This window comes from Triturus cristatus, chromosome 1_1 (genome assembly GCF_964204655.1).
Source record: "Triturus cristatus chromosome 1_1, aTriCri1.1, whole genome shotgun sequence".
Classification (NCBI taxonomy): Eukaryota; Metazoa; Chordata; class Amphibia; order Caudata; family Salamandridae; genus Triturus; species Triturus cristatus.
Window position 1 is genome coordinate 362,065,484 of NC_140579.1, and position 23,433 is coordinate 362,088,916.

Below are 23,433 nucleotides of genomic sequence, written 5' to 3' on the forward strand. Positions count from 1 at the left end.
CGCCTGCGCGGTTTCCTGTATTCCATCCCGAGCAGGATCCCGGTGATTTCCTGTCCTCGGCTGCAAGCGTATTTGACGGCAGGGACATGAGGCACTGTGACCCTGTGTCCCTGGGTGTGCTGACGACACAGAGTGCAGCGTTGCACCCTATTGGTCGCTGCTACAAAGCAACTAGTGTGGGTTAACTTTTTCAGTACAGTGACTCATGTCTCTGCCATCATATACGCTTGCAGCCGACGAGTAGGTCCCTTAGTTCAGACCTGGTAGGAAGCAGTCATTGTGCCAATATTTAAAAAGGAAGATAAAAACCAACACAGTTCAAATACTGGGAAGGGCCATTCTGGACAATCTGGAAATTTGGGCTGCTGAGAACAGGGGACACTCGGATGCACAGTTTGAGTTCTGCCCATGGCTAGCAGAGTTTACGTTTCTATCTTATCCCATAAAAGTATATAAAGGCCAAAAGAGGCAGTGTACATTTGGCTGTTATGGATTTAACGTGCACATTTGATACAGTCTAATGATCAAAACTCTGGGAGATTATGGATAGAATTGGAATAGACAGTCCAATTATTATCCTACTGTGCAGGTTCCACATGCCCACTACAGCTAAAATCTTATATATAGCTAGGAAGAAGATCTCTCAAATGAAAACAGCTCTGTTTTCGTGGATAGACAAGGATGTGTACTGGCACCATTCCTTTTTCTATTGTACATTGATGGCCTGGATGAATACTTGTGCTCTAAGGAAAAAGACACCCCAAAGGTTGGCTCTCTTAGTAGACGCGGATGATGTGGTGTTAATAGCAAGAACAGCCAATGGCCTACAGACACTTTTAGGCACTTGTAACATGTTTGTGACTGATTTAGGGCTTAGGACAAACCCGACAAAGTCCTTTATAATGAAATGTGGGCCTAGGCTGTCAAAAAGAAGGACATTTATGCTTGATGGAGGAGAAATTGTCAAACTCACACATTTTACTTATCTGGGGCATTCCATTTGACCTTGCTTTTAACTGGAAATTTGTATTGAATATTTGAGTATCACAGCTTCAGAAGTCAAATAATACACATTTTTAAGAGTACATGCTTATCCATTTGCACTTTTGGGGCAGGTGTGTGGGGCTACACTAAAAGTGATTGCTTACAGAAAATAGATTATAAATTCAAAAGTATGCTGTTGGCTGTCCCTCAATCAGCCCCTACTAATGTATGCCAAGTGAAGCAGGTCTTGGCTTCATAGAAGACCACGTCAAAGTCCAGCCCCTATTGTCATGGCTTAGAATTTGGAGACATCCGCAGGGACATTTTAGTAGCACTATTGTGGCTGATTTTTTGATCTTAGACAACACATTAGATATCCCATGGCTCCGATATGTAAAGCAAAGTTTTATTGAGCTTGGTCATCCTCTGATTGGTCATCTCGTGAGGTTAAAGAGCTACATAACAGACACAGCCATTCTTTGCATCTGGTCAATTCAGGCAGCAGGGTTGAGGGACTGTTTAACTGGAATTTTGAGGGAGTCTATTTCCTGCTCCCTCAAAATGGTTTTCATCTCTCTCTCCATGTTCCTGTGACGGCAGAAATGCAAAAAGCACTTTGCACTTTATTCTGCCCACTATATATCACACAAAGGAAACGGTTTCTGCTCCCAGGTCTGAGGAAATCCAATATTAGATCTCGTGAGTTGGCATTTGCTCTTTTACAATGTCTGTGAGGTTTAGAGATCTGTCATGCAGATTTAAATTTTGTAACAAGCGCTCTGCAAATTCGAAGCAAATATTGAGGAAGAGCACTTGTGTTTTTTATTAACATATCATCATCATCAAGAATCTTTATTTCGGCAATATTTCAGCCATAAAAGAGCACATAAAATAATATACACAATATAAAATACAGTAATAAAACAGTAACTACAATTTCATGATCATGTGTACACCAGAGCTACTAGCCACTATTTGCAATTATAAAACTCCTTTTGATCCACGTAGCATACAAATAATTCGAAAGTGCAAACACAATATGACCTACAGTATCAGATTTAAAAATCCTTAGTGCATCTGAACATTTCCTGAATCCTAAATTTCTGCAGATAGGTACAATCCACTTCTTCCTTATTCTACTATAAAGAGGACAGAAAAATAAAATATGGCATTCATCCTCATTATTCGTACCACAGCCTGGACAATGGGAGTCCCTGGACAGGGACCATTTACTGGTAAGGCACGCTATAGGAAGTGAGCCAAACCTCCATTGTATGTAAAGCTTGCTGGCCAAAATTACAACCAGATAATCTTCGAATAAGTATACAGATTTGATCTCTAAGAACGATTTTACCATGGTACCATTCTGTGAATCATGCAGCCAGACATTAGAGCATCGAGATCTATAGTACTCAGTAAATAGGTTCCCTGAGATCTCGCGGCAGGCTGTTACTGGATTAAGCCACATGTCAATAAGGCCCATTTTCAAGAGTTCATCTTTAATGTAAGAGAGCCAAGGAATATGCACTGCCTTGCCTATACTCAGAATTTCTTGTAATTCGATTCTGTACTACAGGAGCTCGGGGGGTCAGCCATATCCTCCTCCAAAACCTAAGGGGTTTGATGGCTAGTTCCTCCTGGATAGGGAATATGCCCAGATCGAGTCTCAGCGGTAAGAGAGGTGTACTTTGGGGGAGCGAGAGCAACTGCCTCAGAAAATTATTCTCTGCTTTGGTCAATCCAGGTCTGACGGCATGCCCCCAAAATTCCCCACCATACAGTGCTGCCGCTCTAGCCCTTGTTTTGTAAATTTCAAGGCCAGGGCTAATGGGTTTATAAGTGGAGGCATTTGACATTTTTAATATTCCCCCCGCTATTTGGGTCAATTTAAGTTGTGATTTGGCAAGATGGGGGGCCCAGGAGAGATTTTCACTTAGTGTAACACCTAAGTATTGAAATGTATGAACTCTCTCTAGTGCAACCGAGTCTAAGGTGGGGGGTGGTCTAGTGTGTGAAGAAGGGTTAAAAATCATGTATTTAGTCTTATCTACATTTATCTGTAGGCCATGTTCACAGCAGAAGTTGTTAAAACCTTCCAATATGCGTTGGATCCCCATGGGTGACTTAGATAAAAGCAAGGTGTCGTCAGCAAACATTATAGCCGCGACTTTCTTGCCTGCCAACCTGGGTGCATCGTTATTAGGCACTGCGTCCAGGTAAGATATCAACCCATTTACATATAAGCAGAACAAGGTAGGGGCCAGGACACACCCTTGCCTGACTCCCTTGCTCACCGTGAACCTAGCAGACAAAACTCCTCCTCTTGCACACCTGACCTGTACAAAGTTCTGGGTGTGTAACCTCACCAATATCCCCAATAGGGAATTGGGAACTCCCAGATCACGTAGGACAGCCCAAAGTTTACCCCTGGGGACAGTGTCAAACGCAGAGCGTAAATCAACAAACACCATATAGAGGCTGCCACCCTCTATTACCACAGTCTTCCAGTACAGCATAATTAAACGGAAAATCTGATCCATGGTGGATGTTTTACTTCTAAAGCCGGCCTGGTATGGCGAAAGGATTTCATTCTCATCGGTCCACTCCTGCAAACGATCTAATATAAGTCGTGCAAATATTTTTTGGGGGACATCAATGAGGCTGATGGGCCTGTAGTTAACGGGGAGCAGGGGCGAACCCTTTTTATATATTGGTATAATTTCCGCTCCCAGCCACGAGCCCGGAACCTCTGCACCATACAAAATGGAGTTGTAAAGTGCGCATAAATACGGCGCCCATATCTTTGGCTGTTCTTTGAACATATCCCCAGGTAGCTTGTCAATACCTGGTGCTTTGCCCATTGCTAGTTTTCCAAGGGCAATGGAAACATCCTCTACGGAAAATTCCAGAGCCTCGGCGTCCCCAGGAGGAGGTGCATAAAAAGGCAGGAGATCTAGATCGGAAGTTGCTGCATATAGAGATTTAAAGTGGGATTCCCACACCCCCGCGTCTAAATTAACTTCAATTGCGTTACGGGGTTCCGCACACCCTGAGTTCACGATAGCCCAGAATCTTCTCGGTTCCTTGTTGGCAAGTGCAGAGGCTAAGTTCTCCCATCTCTCCCAGTCCCAGTCTATTTTTGCCTGCTTTAGTACTTCTTTATAGGCAAGCCTAAGGGCACGGATCGTTAGCCTATCACTGCCAATTTTAATGGCGTTAATCAAATCAGATTTGGATCTCCTACATGTGGCATTGTACCAAGACGAGGAGGTAGTCCTGGGCTTCCTGTTAGAAATGGTAGGATTAAGAATACCTGCAAGAGTGTCAACCAGATCCTGATAGACAATAAGCAGGTTCGCCGAAGTGTCCAGGGACAACCCTTGGGCCCAGATATCACTTGCCATTTTGAGCAGGGGAAGGATGGATGTGTATAAACTAGAAAGTGCATCCCTCCTCTCACGCAGAGTCACCCACTTTACCCTCCTCCTGTTGTTAGAAATAACCAGGCCTGGGTCAGCGGTCGGTTCCATGTGGGCTTTCGCAAGTTTGGGCAGTTCCATTTTCAACAACAGTGCGTTGTGATCGCTGTCCGTTCTATTCAATACCTCCAGATCCACAATCCTTGACCACATCCTAGTCTGAACCATGACGTAGTCTAGATGGGATTCCTGATCTTTTTTATTGTAGGTATACTTGGAGGGAATATCTGAGGGCATCCGACCATTAACCGCCCTGACTGAATTATGGAGGGTTAGGGTCATGGTCTGCATGGCCAATGGGGTCCAAGCCTTTGCATAGGTGGACCTACATTGAGGGATTCCCCAAAACTCGTCTTCATCCAATAAAGACCCCTCATTCAGCCCTTGCAGAGGCTCGTAATGGCAGTTAAAGTCTCCTGCAATCACATAGTGAATGTCTCGATTTAGAGATTCAAGAAAAGCTGATAATTCCCCAATGGTGTTAGATTCCTTTGCCAAGGCAGTAGGTCGGGAATACACATTCACTAGAGCCAGTTTATATAAATTGGGCCATATCATAAGGACGCATAGAATGTCATCCGAGTTTGTCTGAATCAATTCCACCCTACAGCCCAGATGTACACCGACCCACGTTGACAAACCACCAGAAGGGCGGCCCTTGCCTCCCCATCGGGCTAAGATATTATAGGCCGCAAATCCCACTCTATGAGCCTCCTCCCTGGCCCAGGTCTCCTGGAATAGGATCACATCAGCGGTGTCAACAAAAGTACCCCTTGCTGGACAGGCTAGCTTATTTTTCAGACCCGCCACATTCCATGATATTAGATTCATGCGCTGTGGGTAGCACGGGGGATATGGTGAGGGATCCAATTGGCGGAGAGAGCCACACTGCTGGTATGTTTCAATTGGCCGAATAGGAGCAGTACTAGCACTTTCTGGAATGACTGGTAGTTGCTGGGGAACAGAGGTCAATGTAGAATTCTCTAGGGGGACACTACTAATAATCCCTACGGAGGTAGAGGGGCTCCCCTGGTTGCAGGGTGGCAAGATCCTTTCCCTTGTTAACTCAATAGGCTCTGAGCCTATAATACTACCACCCAATGAACCCAGTGCTACATGATTATACCTAGCCAGTCAGTCGACCTGATCAAGGCAACTGAACCTATTTGAGCATAGGGGATAGGACCATTTTAAGTCGTAGGGGGCTTGCCTTGGTTTCCCATCACCTCCCCTATGCAAGTGCGGAATATAGGTCCAGCCAGTTTCTTCTGTCCTCAGTTGTTCATTGGGATAAAAATAGGAGAGAGGGCGCACCCCAATTTTTGTATCTAAGCGAGAAGTATCCCAATTACAGATATAACATATCTATTTTATGTAATCATGAATCTGCTTTTAAAAATAATTGCCTCACCCTATATCTGGACAACTTTGTAATCTGTGACACATATTTTATATTTATGTAATGGTATGCTTTTTTTAAAATGAACTTTTGTGGCTCTATGGAGCCGAATAAAGTATTCACTGATTGAAATGGAGGTGGCGTTTTGGATTTATGGGGAAGATGCCGTAAGAATATATGAAATCCTGCTACAGTTTGTAAAAGAGAGGAATCTGAGATCACTTGCGATAAACTGAGTGATGTAGCCACTAATTCTTGGAGGAAGAAGCAGTGGGGGAGGAATGTTTTAGAATTGTTTCTTGAAGGACCGCGGTTGGTACCTCGAGTGAAGTTGTGGTACCTTGATTGAAGTTGGAGCAACTTCCTTTCAGCGAGAAGAAGGCAGGTGTTCAGAAGCTGGAGAAGGTGTTGCCACGAATGTGGAAGGATGGTGGATGAGTTGGGAATCTTGAGGGCCAGATGAGCGCTTCTGCTAATCGCCAGCTGTGGACAAACTTGAGACTTGTGAAAGCACATTTAACGTTGGCTTGAGCTTTCGTCAAGGGAAGAAAGCAACATATTTGGTCAGAGATTTAATCCATTTATCCTGGAAGAGTAAGCTATTAGTTCCCTCTGGAGTGAGGGCCAAGGAGAGATCTGGTACATTAGGATACAAGCAGATCAGAATGACCTTAGTTCACTCAGCTGATATAAGGAACTAGCATCACCCACGAGAACAAGAATTTGCTGAGACCATTCTCTACATGAATCAAAGTCTGCAACCTCAGGAGCAGTGGTAGCTTTCTCAAGTGTATAGAGGACGTAAACTGAGATGTCTGGAGAGAGCCAAAATGCAGTCTTGGCATTGTTTGAGATCGTGGGCATTTCCATTTCAGGGTTTGCAGCCTTACTTTATGCCATTAGAGGGAATTAGAGGTGCCAAGGGGGAAAATAGATCTTTGAAGAGAGAGTGGCACCAGGTGGCACTCAAATGTTTTGAGGGCATTGTCCATGGAGGACTGAAAAAAAGCCTGAGATTTATGTAAAGCCTTGACTAATAATGTAGCTCAAAAAGCCAATATTTCAGATGTTTCCTGAAACATGTAAGATTAGTCTGTTTTTGTAGCTGGATAAGCAGTTTATTCCAGAGTCTGCATGTTAAAAAAATAAAACTTCTCTTCCCCCCACCAAGGGACTTTACTACATTTGGGGATGATTGCAGTTTTGGATGCCGCAGAACGAAGGGCTCTCCTGGGCATATACCAGGAGAAGGACTTCAGATACTCTGCCTGTATTATGAAGAGATTTATGGGCCAGAGTGCCCTAAAAGCAACTCACTTTTTAATCGGCAGCCTATATAGCTTATTTAGCTTTGTGAGAAACCTATTTAAATTTAGGTACTCTCAAGAGTAGCCGGGCAGCTGCATTCTGTAAAATTTGAAGTTTATTCAAAAAGCTTTGTTGAATGCCCAAATACAGGGCATTGTAATAATCCATCATGGAGAATACCACCCTGTGATTACTGATTTCTTCAGATTAAAGGCGGTAAAAGAAAAGATCTTCTTTAACATTCTTATAAGACAAAAACATGAGGTAGAGACTTGTTGATCTGATCAGAGAAAGTGAGATTAGAGTCGAAAATCACTCTTTAAAAGTCTACTTCAAAAGCCCCCCAGGACCTCTGGACAGGCATTTAGAGACTCACAGGGTGCCAAGCAAAGCCAAAAATAAGGGTCCAGTCCAGGTTCAGTTGCCACTGATCAGCTGGGCAGGTGCAGGAAAGACCTCTTGCAGCTTGTTGTATCCCTGTTGTTTGAATAGGAGGTCAGCCTTATAACCCTTATGGTCCATTTATTTATCTTGGATACAAGAGAAAAGTGGTCCAGTCCTTCTGGGCTCTACTCAAGTTTTAGACAGCAGGTTCTCTTCTGATCTTTCTCAAGTACAGGAGTATTCTGAATCAGGTGCCTGGAGATGCCACGTTCATGCCTGGCATGAACTAGTGGTTGGGAATGACTCCTGGACACGCAGTAACCAATCGGGTAAAGGTTCCAGGGCCAACCCTACCAACTTTGGGAATTTTCAAAGTGGCCAAAGTCGTCAGCTACATTCAACATGGGCTTTGAAGTGGTGGTGGTGGGGGCGTTTGGGGAGTGTACTATGGTAATCCTATTGTACTCTAAGATCCAGTTTGGGGCAGTCACAGTACCAACAATAAACCCAGAGACAGAGGTTAGTTGAACACAAGTAAGGTTTTCCAGCATTTATACACTAGATGCAGAAGAATTGTCTTGGCATCCAGTTTCCCTTCCCTTCAAGAGTGACCCAGTGTTTTATGTAAACCCTGGCTGGGAGAAGTCTGAGAGGAAATTTTAATTAGCCACGGGAACTTCTGGCAAGAAAAAGATAACTTTCTAAAAGTTATTTCTCTTTGATATTTATTAAAACTCCAATTTCACCATTGAATTGGATTTCATTAACTATCACAATAGTTGTTTGATTATGGTTCTAGCTAGTCCCATTCCTGAGATACAGTATTAGAATTTGTAATCAGTACTTTGGTTTTCTACATATGGCAGCTAGGCCTGCCACAGTGAAAAATTGCTTATGGATGCTAGTCACTGTAAGGACATGTTAACATTAAATTATCTACATGTCCTACTTTTAAATACTATGCCTCCTGCCTTGTGGGTTCCAATGCCTACATAGGATGACTTATCAATATTTAAAAGGGAGGTTTGACATATTAAAAGAGTTTATTTTGACAGACTGAATTGCAGTTTGTACACTGCTATAGTCAGGCTACACTGGTAGGCCTGAAAAGCCATGTTTGCACAAACACTGTAGTGGATGGCACAGTAGGTGCTAAAGTCCATTAGCACCATTTAACTTTGAGGCCCTGGGTACATCTTGGACTATACTAGGGACTTATAGGTAAGTTAAATATACCAACTAAGAATAACAGATTCGACCATGTTTAAAGGGGGAGCACAGGCACTGTATTACTGGCTAGCACAGGTAAAGTACACAGAGTTCTAAAGCCAGCAAAAAAATATAGGGTACATCAAAAGGCAAAAAATACAGATGACCACGCGGAAAAGGGGGATTTCCTACACCTTGTCTATTTTTTATGGCCTTAAAATGTAGGGTGTTAGGCTCAAGCTCTGTTTAAATTTGAAGCACGAACAGTCTGTGCTCGATTACTCTACAGGTTGTTTGCAGTGTCTGGGCGGAAAAAAGAGCACAGTTGTCAACCGCTAGCAAAGAACACAGCTTGAGCATGGAAGACTTCATTTTAGGGAAACTTGAAGAACTTTAAGCAGAACAGTTTTGTGGAGTTAAGGGGTGACGACTTGTGGGTTGCACAGTGATCAGGACTTATGGATGCTTAATAATTCAGGATGCAAGGGAGGTCACCATGCTGCAATAGTGTGATGAAGCGCAATAATAAGACAGGCTGTAAGCACTTACACACTTATTAAAACAGCCATGAAGCTCAAGCACAATGGTGGCCTGTGAAGCAGAGAAGTTAAACTGCTGATTTTTGCAGGGAAATGGAGTGAAAGTAACATGAGCCCAGTGAGACATGGTGAAAGGAAACTAATGGGTTTTGCTTGAAGGTGATGGGGACGAGGGTGACCCTAGTGCAGTGTAAAAGAAGTGGGACGAAGAGAGCAATGGGTTAAACTCATGCAAGAGTGGAGGGGTTCAAAAGGATGTGCCATGCACCACAGAATGGAAGTGTAAATCTGTAAAGTGGAAAAAAGGCAAGATAGAAAAGACTATAATATATGTGTAAAAACCTAAGAAGTGAGGAAAGAATTTGAAAAATTGAAATTATGAGAAAAAACACACAGAAGTGCTAGAAAAGCTAATGAGTCAAGTTTTAGGGACAGCTTTGTAGCATGACTTATCTGATAGCCAAGGGAAGCAATGAGGGCCCGTCTGATTTTTCACTGGTTCTTGTGAGGGTCTCTGTTGATGACATTGTGGAATTTCACAACATGGAACCTGAATCAAAATGGATTCCACTCTCGCTTCTGTGTAAATTAATCTTTTTGCCATTTGGTAACACAAATAGCAATCACTACACAAGGTATATTTTATTCATTTATAATTCTCAGTTTGCATCTGTTTTTTTTCTTTCCGGTTTAATATTTGGTTTATATATGATAACTGCAAACTCTGTTCTGAGCCATGATGCTTGAAGACCTCTCTCAGGAGGATGTGGCATAACAGCCAGAGCTGATGACTTGGAAGCTGGGGAACCAGGTTCAAGTCTCGGCGTTGGCTCAACATCCTGTGATTCTGGCCAATTCAATCCCCCTGTGCCTACCAAAAATTAATGTGCGCTTATGTAATGTAACTGGTGCTTATGTAAAGCTCTGTAAAACAGTGGCAAAACATTTCTACCTGCCAACCGCCTGGCCCCAACTGCCTTCTAGTAGACAGAGTCAGTGATGTCAAAGAAGTTGCACTGCTGAGAGGCAGGAATCCTGGAACGGTGATGAGTAGTTTCTGGACCCCATTGCTCCAGAGTTCTGAAATGTCTGACGTTAATTAAGAATCATTATTCTTTGTTCCTCAAGTGGGATGTGACCCAATTTAGCCTCTAGGGTACAATTGGTACATTTCGTTTTTCCATATAATCATACCTAGATGACAGATACTGGAAAAGGCAGAATGTTGGCACTATTTTTCTTCGTCTTGAGATACATACTTATTGGGTGCCAAAGAGTTAATGCAACGGCAGACAGATTGAGGATAAACTTGATTTCGTTGGTGGAGGTATGCGGATCTTACTGGAGCTTCTCTTGTTTTGTTAAAGAGATTTGTATAAGTCTGTATTGCCATTAGTTTTAACTCGCAGCGCTGGTGTCTTTCGGTTACTTTCAGGCCCTTGTGCTCAAACTGCTCTACTCTACAGAAACTCTGTGTACAATGATTTTTTTTTTTTTTTACTTTTTCCTTATTGCAGATGTCATGTACAGTCAGAGAACAGATATACATAGCATTTATTCTCCGCGTTTATAGATTCGAGATATGGAAAGAATTCATATGAATTGCAATAAAACTCTTGAGGTATATGACCTTCATAAGTTGTTCTTCATAGGAATCAGGGAATCAATGACAAAGATCACAAAAGGTTATCCAATTTATTCAAGATTTGCACTTGTTCCAAGGCGATTCTTTTATGCTCCTCTTATAGTAGTCTTTTCTGTGGACACGCATTTTGATCACTTTTTTGTCGATTCTTGGTTCAAAATCCCTTTAAAAGAGACAACTGTCCAAGAATTGTCACTAACAACTCATAGGTCACTGAGGTCTCCTTCATACACCTAGGTGCCCGATAACACCACTTCCCTGACCTCAGAAAGTTCATGACTGGCCAGTGCCCGTGATTCCTCTTCCCCTGACCTGCGATTAGTGCCGGGTTTCCCCTTGTGTAGCAGAATTCTGACCTTTTTTCTCTTATGTGCCATGGACCTCATTTATGAAAAGTGACGCATCGCCCTCCTTGCGAAACCAATGACACCAATGATGCATCATATTTACAGTATGACACATCATGTCGCAAGGAGTTACAGATAAGTCAGTATTTCTGACGTATCTGTCGGCGCAAAAATTACGCATTGCTGGAGTGTATCACAAAAGTGACGCAAATCCAGCAATGGGTCATTACACATGGGCAAGTCCCATGTGAAATGTGCCTGCATCAGTCTTATGCCTGGCATGAGGCAGGCATGAGAGATTGACGCATTTGCGTCCTAGAAGTGGCGCAGTGAAATCTTACTGCGTCTCTTCTATGACCCTTTCTTGAGTCGGAACGCTCCCCTGCATAAATTATACCTGGCACAGGTATAATTTGGCGCAGGGGTTTACAAAATGATGCATCTACCTAGATGCGTCACTTTGTAAATATGGTGCAACGAGGCTCATTTTTTACGCCGCTGGTACGTCACAAAAAGTGACGCACCATCGGCGCAAAAGTGAAGCAAGGTCTCATAAATAAGCCCCCATGTTTCTAAATAATCAGAAAATCGTTTGCAAGTCACTTGGTTCTTTGTCCCCTTGACACAGAGTGATTAATGCCCTTTTTTCCATGAACATAGAGGCTCCTTTGTGCTGTATAGTCATGAGCTCCTTCTTTAACCACATTACATGCTGACATGTGCATAGCTAGTTGAGCTATCTTATAAGGATTTGAAGGTCTGACCTGCAGATTACCAATTAATCACCACAACAACCAACTTTGCAACCTTAAAAGAGTCTGGCGGAGTGTTTTCCAGTTCTGGACTGAGAGAGAGGGCTTGTGGGAAGCTGTGTGAGGACGCCATGTGAGGGCACCGGGAGAGAGCGAGATGCAAGCCTTCAAATCCACGAGGCCCATGGCCCATGGCCCCTGGCTGCAGGGGTACAGCGGTAGCAGCTCTACAGTTACCACAGATGGGGGCCGCGGGGAGTCCCGTGAGGTCCGCAGTCGAGTCTTGTGGGAGCAGGGGCGAGTACTGCGGCAATGCAGCAAGGTGTAGCAGCCAATCGGAGCGATCAGAGGAACTGCAGGGAGTGGGAAACGGCTAAACGGCCGACGGGCCAGAAGCTAGAGACCGGTCCTGAGGTCTGAAGCCATGCGAAAATCTGGCAACAATGTGAGGCAGTGTTGTCCATCGCTGGACCAGGAGCATTGTGGATTGTGAGAACTGTACGGCTGAAAACGTAAGAGAGGTGTGAGGTGAGAATCGCCTGTCTCGATCTCTTGCCGGGCTGAGTATTTCTGCCAGCCGGTGCTGCTGTAATATGGCACGCCAGCAAGGAGGCTAAAAGGAGGATCAAGAAGGACCCGATGGCTGGAGTGTTAGTGTGGTCGTGCCCCTCTGTGTGTGGGCTGTGGGTACACAGGGACAACCCCTTGCGAAGCTTGCGGGAGGAAGGTGGTACCAGCACCTGCTAAAGAAGCCTTCTGCGGTATAAAATCCTCAACATCTTCATTATCTTGTTGTTGTGACGTGTCCAGTCAAGAGAGTAGAAGTTAAGTAGGAACTGGAGAGATACAGCACATGAGTGGCTGACTAGCGGCTTGGTGGAGGTCTTTGCGAGGCCCTCGGTGGCTGGTAGTTGCAAGTAGTAGGTGCGGAAGCGGCCGAAGTTAGTCCGGTGCAGCTTGTTCCTCTCCTGCAGATTGTTGCCTCATACCGCTTACCAACATCAAACTGCCCTAATAGCCCATACATTCCACAGACCAAAAGCGCCACATCTGTGGAAACGGGCGAGTTCATTGTGGCCCAGGGTGTAATTAATCTCTCCTGACTTTACCCTGATTGCTATTGGTGTAACTATACCACATCATGCGCTCTCGGAAATCTCAAGGACCAGTGGTGGCTCAAAGGAGAAGAAGAAAGCTATTAGGCCACCCAGGCCAGATTCTCCTGTTAACTCCAGCAACAGCGCAGCAGTCTGCAAGAACTGCGCACATGGATGCTACCAGCTCCACAGGAAGGGCTAACCCAAGTCTCTCACAACCTAAAATTACAACCAAATGTAACTTACTAAAGTTTACAAGGGCAGCTATATTCTTGAGCAGCACCAATATTAAGGGCCTTCCTGTCTCTCTCAGCCCCAAGGGATTTGGCTTCTCCAGGCATGCAGGGGGGCTTAAGATGCTGCAATGAGCCCAAGAACTAATCAAAATCCCTTCTCTAATGAACACAGACTTGACATTGAGGGTCAGCATGAGGAGGTGGCTACCAAAATCTGCTCGAGCATCATTTCCAGCCCCTTTTATTAAGAGCTATTAGAAATGGTAGAGGAAACAGCCATGGAGACTGACCTCAAACCAATGACTGTGGAAGACTCCTCACAGCATTTGTTCAGCTCGTCGCTGGGAGGGGACGACCTGTCCCACTTAATAAACCAACTAGAAAAAAGGGGGAAAAGCGCAATATACCTGAGATTGAGGCAGCCTCGGCCAGTAGAGAGGGAACCTGCAGTACCAGCCCAACTGTGCACGGGGGCTACGCGGGTGTGGGACTACCACCTATGGAAACGGGCCAGAAAGGACTCAAACAAGCAAAGGAAGCAGCTGCAAATTGAGCAGCCCCAACCAAGAAGGACTTGCGAGTTTACGTGAAAGATCATTCATATCTCCCCTCCATGGAATAGGAGAATATGCTGTCCTCGTATGGCAACGAAGTACAGACAAGTTCAAGCCCCATTATAAATGGCAGTAAAGAACCCCTAAGGCCTCTTTTGTTAACTATGCTTGAATCCTGCAGAGCTCAGGTGAAGCACTGAATTTCCAGGCAAATAAAATCGACATACAGTTAACCTGCTGAACACTTGACGAAAAGTTTGCAAATGTAAACAATTTGATAAGAAGAGCACAGACAGGTGCACAGTGGCCAGGACATGGATGTAACTTTTCCTCTGTCCTTGATAAGCTATCAACTCTTCCAGAGATAATGTCGAAATTTCCTGGTGACCTTAACGACTCGGTTAATGAGAGGCCCTATAAATGCACAGGATAATTTCAAGAAGAAGTAGCAAATGATCACGAAAACGAGGTGGGGCACAGAGGTGCTTTAAAGTATGTTATGACAGGGGAGGCGGAGGAACCGCAGCATGGAAACCCCTAGAATAGAATTGACAAAAGTACGAATCTCAGTGTGACCACTGTTGGAACCAACCCCGGGGAGGGGACACTAGCACCATTAACAAGCATACAAGAGCGCAGCAGGCATCATCAAATGGATGGGGAGCCAAAGCACAAAAGAGCAAAAAAAAGGTTGGTCTGTAATAAAACTCTGCTTCAGGCTCACAGCTTGGCGGCCTACCCAATCTTTAACACAAGAAACAGTATACCCTCTTCTGCCCATGACCAACAAAAAAGAACAGCCATAGACTCGGAGGAGGCCCTTGATGAAATGGGCTCAATGCAGGAAGTTAGCAATGAGAACTAAATACCTAGCAATGCAGGAAGAGCCATACTGGATATTTTAGAGCCAGTCATGGCAAATAACCTGGCTCCTTATGCAACTCCTTACTGGACAGTATGCCCGAGCAGGACAGTCACAAAACAAACAAACAGTGCTTGGGAGCCTCACCCTAGTCTTTTGGTCGAACACAGTAACAAGAATGAGGTTGTGGTTATGCGCCTTAGGGTTGAGGGTGATTCCATCAATTTACAAATGCCTCACACTAGATTAGGTTACGCCTCCCACTCTACAAGAAAAACTGTAGCTCCTATCTCCTGGGACACGAGGGATCAATAATTGTCTGAGTCATGCACTGGCCGTCAGGAGGAATTGCGACACTCATCGGCAGCATCCTGCATGTTACTTTACCTGGAATACACATCTAGGTGCCCTTTTGACATTTTAAACAGGGGCAATATCCTCAGGTTTATCTGATCGATGGGCAAGCTAGGTGAGGTTACATCACAAGACATCGTCTCAATTGAACTCATCGACCCAGGACAGCGTAATGAAATGACCAAAGTAACTTGGGATTCTACTGAATCGTCTCAGAAAGTCTTGGAAAAGGCTGAGAATTTCAGTCAGTGGGGGATTAGAATCATCTCATCAAGGAATCCGGGGTACCTGCATGTCCTGGGGGGCTTGAGGAAAGATGGAACATCATTGACCTGACCCGGACCTGTTTATTCTGTTTTAATAAATGCTTTGAGCAATTCCCCAGGTCCCCCAACAAATCAAGGAAAGACGCCTGGGTAAGCCTGCCTCAGGCCCAGAAGTGGTAGTTGAATGGGGCTGTCTGTTGCGGGCTGTGAATTCGATCATACTTCTACAATGACAGAGCACCTACTCTACAGGTCAGGCACTAAGGGTATGCTCCTGGAACATCAACAACTTGGCCAACAAGCTGAAAAACCATGATATTCTACTATATCTCAGTTCATTTCAAGTAGTGCTTCTACAAGAGACCTGGTCACAGGTGGGACTCCATTTGAAGGTCTACACTAACCTCTTTGTCCCTGCAATCAAAAATCACAAGCATGGGTGCTGTAAGGGCTGACTTGCAATATATATGTCCGCCACCAGTGCAATCAAATGTCTGGAACAGGAAAGCAATGATGCTGGTCTGCAAGTAGTAGGTATGGCCCTTAAAACATCAAATGGCCTGACTAAGGAAATCACAATGGTGAATGTTTACATCCAACCAAACGCAAGATCAAGGACAGAGCTCACTGATAGGCTGATAGACATTATGGGCCAAAGGATGGAGAGGAACTGTAATGAACTAATCATATCAGGTGATTTCAGCATGTGGCTATTGATCACACTTCAAGCGAATTAGGTCACAGAGGCGCTAGACACACTCTGGATCACATCCCATCAAAAACCTTTTTGGTGGCATGAGGATGAAAAAAGAGGTCAGACTTTACAAGGCAACCTTGAACATCTTGGCTTCAGAGCTCTGAATGGCCATAAATCCCCTAACAAATCGTCTGGTCTTTCCTACTTAACTTCTTCTGGGGCATCTCTCATTGATTTTACCTTTGTGAGCCTTCCCCTGATGCATGCAAGCAAAGGTTCTCCCAACCTTGACCTATGGAAGTGAGGCACTTAAGAGAACAGGATATCACAATCTTGGACAAACTGATACTCAAAGTATATAGGTCAATCTTCCAGCTACCATTTTACACGTCTCTGGCCCAGATTAGGCTGGAGTTCAGTATTGTGAAACAATCACTGGCCTGGAAGGCGGCCTTCATGATGTGTTCCACAAATTAAAGCTAGTAACGGAAGGCTCCCTGGGCCATCACCTCTGGTCTGAATTGTAAAAAAGGACTTGCTCCTCGTCACGGATTTATCTGCATCAGGCCCTGTGCATCCTCAGTCTAACCAGTGCTTGGGACTCACCCTTAAGTCACTTGGAGTTTTAAAAACTGGTTAAATCTAACACATAGTTACTGTCAGTGCTTGACGACAAAGACTGCCTGTCCAGATGTAAACATGGTTGGATGACACTTCATCGCTATGCTAGGCTGAAACCACAGGGCTACTTAAGTGAATACTACAGTAGTCAGATTACGGAGCAGCTCCTGAAATATAGGCTGAGGGTATTACCTATCCTAAGATATTACCCATCCGTGGAAAAGATGGGGAGGTCAAGAGATCTGTTGGCTATGTGACCAAGGGCAGGAGGATATTATTATTATACTTTGCTTGTGCGGTTCTCTTATGGAGAATCAGCGTTAGCTCCTACGAAGATGATTGTTGATCGAGGAATAAGGTCCTGCAAGGAGGTAGTAATGGCCTGCCTGGAACCAAAAAGATATCAGGATAAACTATGCAATGGTGAAATTCCCCCAGCGACTCAGGAAAAAGACTGGGGCCTGGGCTTTAGTAGATGCAGGGGAGGAGGGTTAGCGTAAACAGCTCAAACATCATAAAGAATTTCTCTGGCACTACTGACCAGTGTGTTTGCAGCCCCTTAAATGCTAACAATCCCTCAACCTATCACAACTCAACACAAGGGGCTGCTTGGTCAGGAAGCTGACGAAAAACGATTAAAGTCACCTCTGCTGACCCCTTATAACAACTTAACGTTGCCCAGTACCTGCCCTATGTATTTCAATGAATACATGCACATTAATTCGGATAAAGCACTGACCACTTAGACTGCTGCACCTGCACTTTTACATCAGTAACGCATATTGCATTTTATTTGCCGTTCTTGCACCTACAAGCTCACACTGATTAAAATAATCTCTAGAAGAGTAAGGTGTGCGCCTTCCTGGGGAAGGCTGGATACTCCCAGGCAACCACGCTCCATCTTTCAGAGCCTTAATTCATATGCACCGGCCGACAAGCCTTAGGAGACACATAGTCATGGGGCTGACAACCTCGAGTCGTAGGCTAGGTAGAGAGTCCTCTCCCTTAAATCTGCTCAATTAAGGCGTGAATAAGAGTGTTTTATGTTTTTAAGAGGTGTCTTAAAAGGACCTTCAGGAGATAAATTCCGCTATGTGTTTTAAGTTGACGGCTCAAAGTGTATGTTCTATGTATTTTAAATACATTTTATTGTACACTATTTTGCAACGGTTTTAATAATCAAGCAATAAAGAATTTTCAGTTTCTACAGCCATGGGAGATCGCTCGCTGTGATTCCAACACAAGGACTCATTCTAATGTGTTTTTGACAAAATGATTGAGCAGCAAAAAATCATTAATATTTTTGAAGTATTAGGCAGGAGAAGAACGTGGTTGAAAAACGTTTGCTTCTTGCTTAACAGTAGGGTCATAGAGATAGACACAGCCTCATTACAGATTATGTGTCTCTCTGAGTTGCATTCACCTTTGGGAGCATAAACAAACCCATTTTCCTCCTTTGGGGGTCTACTAGGATGGTGGTCGGATGGCCGGCGGCGGTCATCCGCCCGCGTCCACAACCCAGATAACCGCCAGTCCCATATGCATGGCGGTGACGACCGCGGCGGTGAGATTTTCCACCTGCCACTTTTCCGCCGGTGGCAGTCCGCACGCTTGCCTGGCAGACGGAGCTAGACCACTAAAATGGGGCCGGTGCAGAGTCAGGCTCCTCCGGCTTGATTATGATGCCGGCGGTAGCCAGCCTTTCCGCGGCGGTGGAACCGCCATGGAAAGGCATGCAGAGAATGTCTCCGAGGGCCCATTGCGGGCCCCCAATGTGTTTGGGGGGTACTATGTCCGTGTACCAGGTGGCAGGCACTGTGCAGTGCCTGCCACGCAGTGCAAGGTTTTGCTGGACATGCTTTTTTGGACATCGCGGCGGTGCTGCTGGCAGCAGCAACCGCCGCAATGTTAAATGCTGCGATCGTACCGCCGTGGTCGGATTTCGACTGCGGAGCATACTAATTGGACCGGCGGTTATGCCACGGTCCTAGCGGGCGGTGTTTTCCCACTATCATGGCGGTCTGAGTGATTTTCTGACCGCCATCCTAATAGACCCCTTGGTTCTTTGGTTATCTGCCAACTGATGTCTATATTTGCCACCCATGACTCTGGACCCTTTTTGAGCGGTAGGAACTTACTATTAACTTGCCATTTCACATTTTTCTTACTTTTGACAAGGTCTCACAGCACCTGTGGAAACAATTTACAAATGGGAAACAGCAGATATAGAGCGAAGAAAGCATGTAGGATAGATACCCTATACGGTGGATGACTGAACTGATTGTTGCCCCAGATCTGTATTATCCTGCTTTTCCCTTCTGCTAATTCTCTATTCAAGAACTCAGGTGGTTGTAAGTCCACAATCTCAAAGTGTTGTCCTCTTGCTGTGGCTCTTTATAGAATTAATGTTACATCCGACCAATTAGTAATCGACCCTCCTTATAACCAAAGTAACACTTTTTCACGTTTCGTGCTCTTAATAGGAAACATTAAGCAAATTCATACAGAATGTTGAAGACCTTGTCACCCTATGACCTGGTCGCTTTGCAGAGACTTCCAGTCATTTTACTGTTGGTTATCGGTACTACAAAGCGTAAAATACCCTGTAATGGTGTCACACTATCATTTATGCTGCAATTGGTCAATGAGAAGTCACCAATCACTTGTTGTGTGTTGCTCTAGTACATGTAGCGAGAGTCCGCCTTGTTTGTGTTTTTTTGTGTGTATTTTAACAGTGCTTTCAAAGAACACGAGATTGGTCTAAATAATTGAAATATTAACCAACGAAAAGCCAAGATTTTATTAAGAAGGCCAGGATATAGATAAGGAAGTGTAAGAGAGATTCAAGATTACAAGAAATTGTCATGAAGTCAAAGATTTGATAAATAAAGATGGAAATTCTTTTGAAAAAATGTCAGACTTTGATATAACCATATCTGAATCTTTTCGCTGTCCTAGAATTTGGTTGTATGGCAGTGTTGCCAAAGATAATTGTAGGCGTGCCCTGGGCTTACCAATGTGAGCTGTCAATGCATTTCATGAATATATTGACCTAGACACCCTAATAAGCAGTTTTAAAAAATATATATGTATGACATAGATATGCATGTTTATTATTACACACAATCCTACGATAGGCCCCAATCAGAGTCATGATACATTTAAGGGGTGTTCAATGTAAAATTTGAATCGCCCTTGAAATAACCCATGGTCAGTATGCCTTATAGGACTTAGGTACAAGCTCTGAAAATGTCCTTGTATGAGTGACTTAAGACAGTCTTTTAGTGTCCACACATATCTTTAAAAGATGCACATAAATAAGCAAATTGTTTCCCTTTTGTTTAGGGGACTTTCTGGATATTGTTACGAAACATAACCTCATCTGTGGGAAATGACTGCTGATAATAAAATACCAGGACATTTGGCCTTGGTGAAAAGACCAATGGTGATAAGACCTTGGCGCTATGGTGTGTGTGTGTGTGTGTGTGATGTGTGTGTGTGTGTGTGTGCGTGCGTGCGTGCGTGCGTGCGTGCGTGTGTGTGTGTGTGTGTGTATCTAAAGTATTATTTGCATTATCTGGGTGGGTAGGGATGCTGGCTCTGACTCTGTATCATAATAATTTGGAAAAACGATAATAGAAGAATAACTAAGTGGAAATTTGGTTTTTAGTTAAGTGGGGAAGTGTACAGCTGTGAGGAAAAAACCTGGAACGATGTTTGACAAATCTGGAATATATTGATGACCTGCAAATGTTACTGTGCAAAAGATGGCTGTGAAAAACTGATTTGGGTATTCTATTCTTTTATGTGTGTGAGCTATCTGTTGAATACTTCCATCATTATCATGTTGGATAGATAGTAATATAAATGAAGATATTTAAAATCTTAAATTTAGAAAAAAGAAATAAAGTGATACTTAGAGATGTACTGTGAGTAAAGAGAAATCATGACTCGTGGCGGTTGTCAGAGCAGGCCATGCTGCTTGTGACCCAGGCTCAAACATAAACTACAGTAAGAGGTTTAAACAAAGATTAGTACAGAAATACGTGCACCCTTTGGAAACGGTTTAAAGAGATGGAAAATCCATCAAATGCTTATTTAGCAGATATTTTAGTGTAAGAAAAAAAGAAGCAACTTATATGAACACAGAGCGGTAAACTATGATTGGTCAGAAAAGGAGTGGTCAGGATAATCTAAGCTTGTTCACAATTAAGGACCTAATCAAGTGGCCCTAGAAATAAAGGAAGATTGAAGCAAATACCTGGGAATCAAAAGTCAGTGCTTTTATAATTTTAAAAGAAATATATATTCACAGGTTCTTCTTGCAGGGGACATTGTGAACGGTAAACATACATGATAAGGTATTTATTTCTTTAGTAGCTAATTCTTGTCATACATTTACAAGTGTGTTTTTTGTGGGAAGAGCTAAGGAGCTTCATTGTTATCCACTTCCTTCCACAAGTTAATTTTTCTACCTTCTTTTCCATGTCCTGCAGGGTCAGTATGAGTGATTGTTCTTCCATGGCCCTCTTTACTTTCTATGCCCACAAGGTAACAGTTGGGACTGAGGCTCGCTCTTTCCTCCTTAACTTTCTTGAGGCTACATGCCGCCTCTGGAGCTGCTCACTGTCCTTGTGAGAGTCATGCAGACATATAATTATTTATTGAATTATTTACAAATTACTACTGATTCTTTCATTCAAAAGAATCAATGTTCAAAAAATAATTCAAAGGATTAAGAATAAATTGAACTAAATAAACAATGATTACATTTAACAAATATATTTTTTGCAGAGAACCGCCCTATTTCAATGGATGCCTCCACTGAAATGAAAACAACTCCAAAACTCTCTGATTTCATCGGGAAAAAAACAAAGTAAAATAAATAAATATGAATAAAAAGAAAGATGCGTCCCAAAGGAAAGTCGTTTTCTGCTTACCTTTGCCCACACAAGGTCCAGAAGTGCCACAAAGTTATCCTTCTTGCTCAGTGCACAGCTTCAGTTCCAAACCCAGTAAAAATCATCTGAAAATGAATCAGTAACAGAAACCAAACCTCTGTATGTTGCAGCAGGTGCCACTAGTAGCAGCCCCACCCATATACAGAAAAAATAAATGAACAAATGCTTCAATCCACTCGAGACCAAATTATACTCTTTGAATAGATTTCTTAAAAATATTATGGGCCTGATTAGGATGTGGGTCGGAGTTGCCTCCGACCGACATCGTTTCGGGGAAGGAACCGCCCAACCATAGGTCGGTGTTCTGACAACCCCATTAGGATGTGACCACACATGGCGCGGTCACAAACTTCCAGTTTTCAATGGGAGCTTGTGTGGCGGGCTGAAAACTACAGCATCACAAGCTCCCATTGAAAAATTGAAGTTTGTAAACATCCCTGCACCGTGTGGCAGGCCCCGCAGATGCCACCCAGGCCCAAATGTGGAGGGCCAGGGGGCAAGGGGGCACTGCTAGAGGCCCCCAAAGTCAGTTTCAGAGAGCAGGTCAGCATGGATTAGCTGTCGGAAACCAACATCATTACCCCGATAGCGGGAACACTGTCCTTAAGTGATTACGGGGCAGTTCCGACTGGGAACCGAGGCAGAGTCCCCCGTCGGTTTAAACTTGGACCGTCGTCATCCTAATGCGGCAGTCCGGGTTGAAACCTACAATGTCGATTGGATAGCCTCTGACTAGAAGTCGGAAGCTTTCCGAGCGACATTGTAATTAGACTCTATATGTGAATTTCTTTGCACTTGTTGACAGTGTTGACAATTAATAATGAAACGTGTCAACACATTCTAGGTTTTTCTGTTTTTACACTTCTTCCATAATAAGGCTTCAAATTGTCGGTGTGCAACTAAAATGCACTTAAAAATGTTTCCGTTCAGTCTAGTTACATGTTAATCTTTCTGCAGCTGTTTAAAATGTTACCACATCTGTAGATTTGTACATTTATCAAAATGCTTGTATGTTTTTTATCCTTATGTCATCCCAGGGAGTATATTGTTTACTTGCCAGCATTTCCATGAGGAAATGGCAACATTTTCCTCGCATAAATGAAAAAACAATCCTTAATTATATAATCAATAATGGGAAATGATTGCTGAATCCGTTTTCTTCAGTTTGCAGCTAACAGTTGGCACTGATTGGAATTATGTTTAGATTTTACCTTTCATTAAGAGGGTGCTGATAAAACAATGGCCAATGGTCAACGTCAGAGGAGTTATGTGATTCTTTGGCTGTGGTACATAATGCATAGTTTGAGATTAACCTCATTTGCCACATAAATTGTTACATAATTTTCAGATCTCGACGAAATTTTTTTTTTAGCACAGTTGAGAAAATATTACAGACAGGGTCTGTGCCACATAATTTACCTTTTCATGCCACATTAGTTAACACTGCTGCAAAATGTGGTCCTCATTCTTTATAAGCTTTTAGTATTTTGAGTCGGGAAAGCAAGGTACTGAGATGTTTCATTTTGATGGCTAAGTAATCCACTTTTCTCTTGTGGATGGCTCTGTATAGATGTCAAGGTAAGCTTTGAACAGGATGCATGCTTAAAGATAATGTACACCTCATTGTTATGCATCACTCTGTCACTTATTGGACTGTACACTCCTTGAGGGGTGTGGTGTAGCCAGTTAGATGTGGTTGGGGGGAATCTCAAACCTCGAATCTCAGATCTCCCAACTAA

At 43.6% G+C, this 23,433-nt stretch overlaps 1 long non-coding RNA gene across 1 annotated transcript in view; it reads left to right on the forward strand.

The window, feature by feature from the left end:
- LOC146870214 (uncharacterized) overlaps positions 1-23,433 on the forward strand; it is a 295,346-nt gene that overhangs the window by 270,883 nt on the left and 1,030 nt on the right. The gene's annotated exons all lie outside the window — the stretch shown is intronic.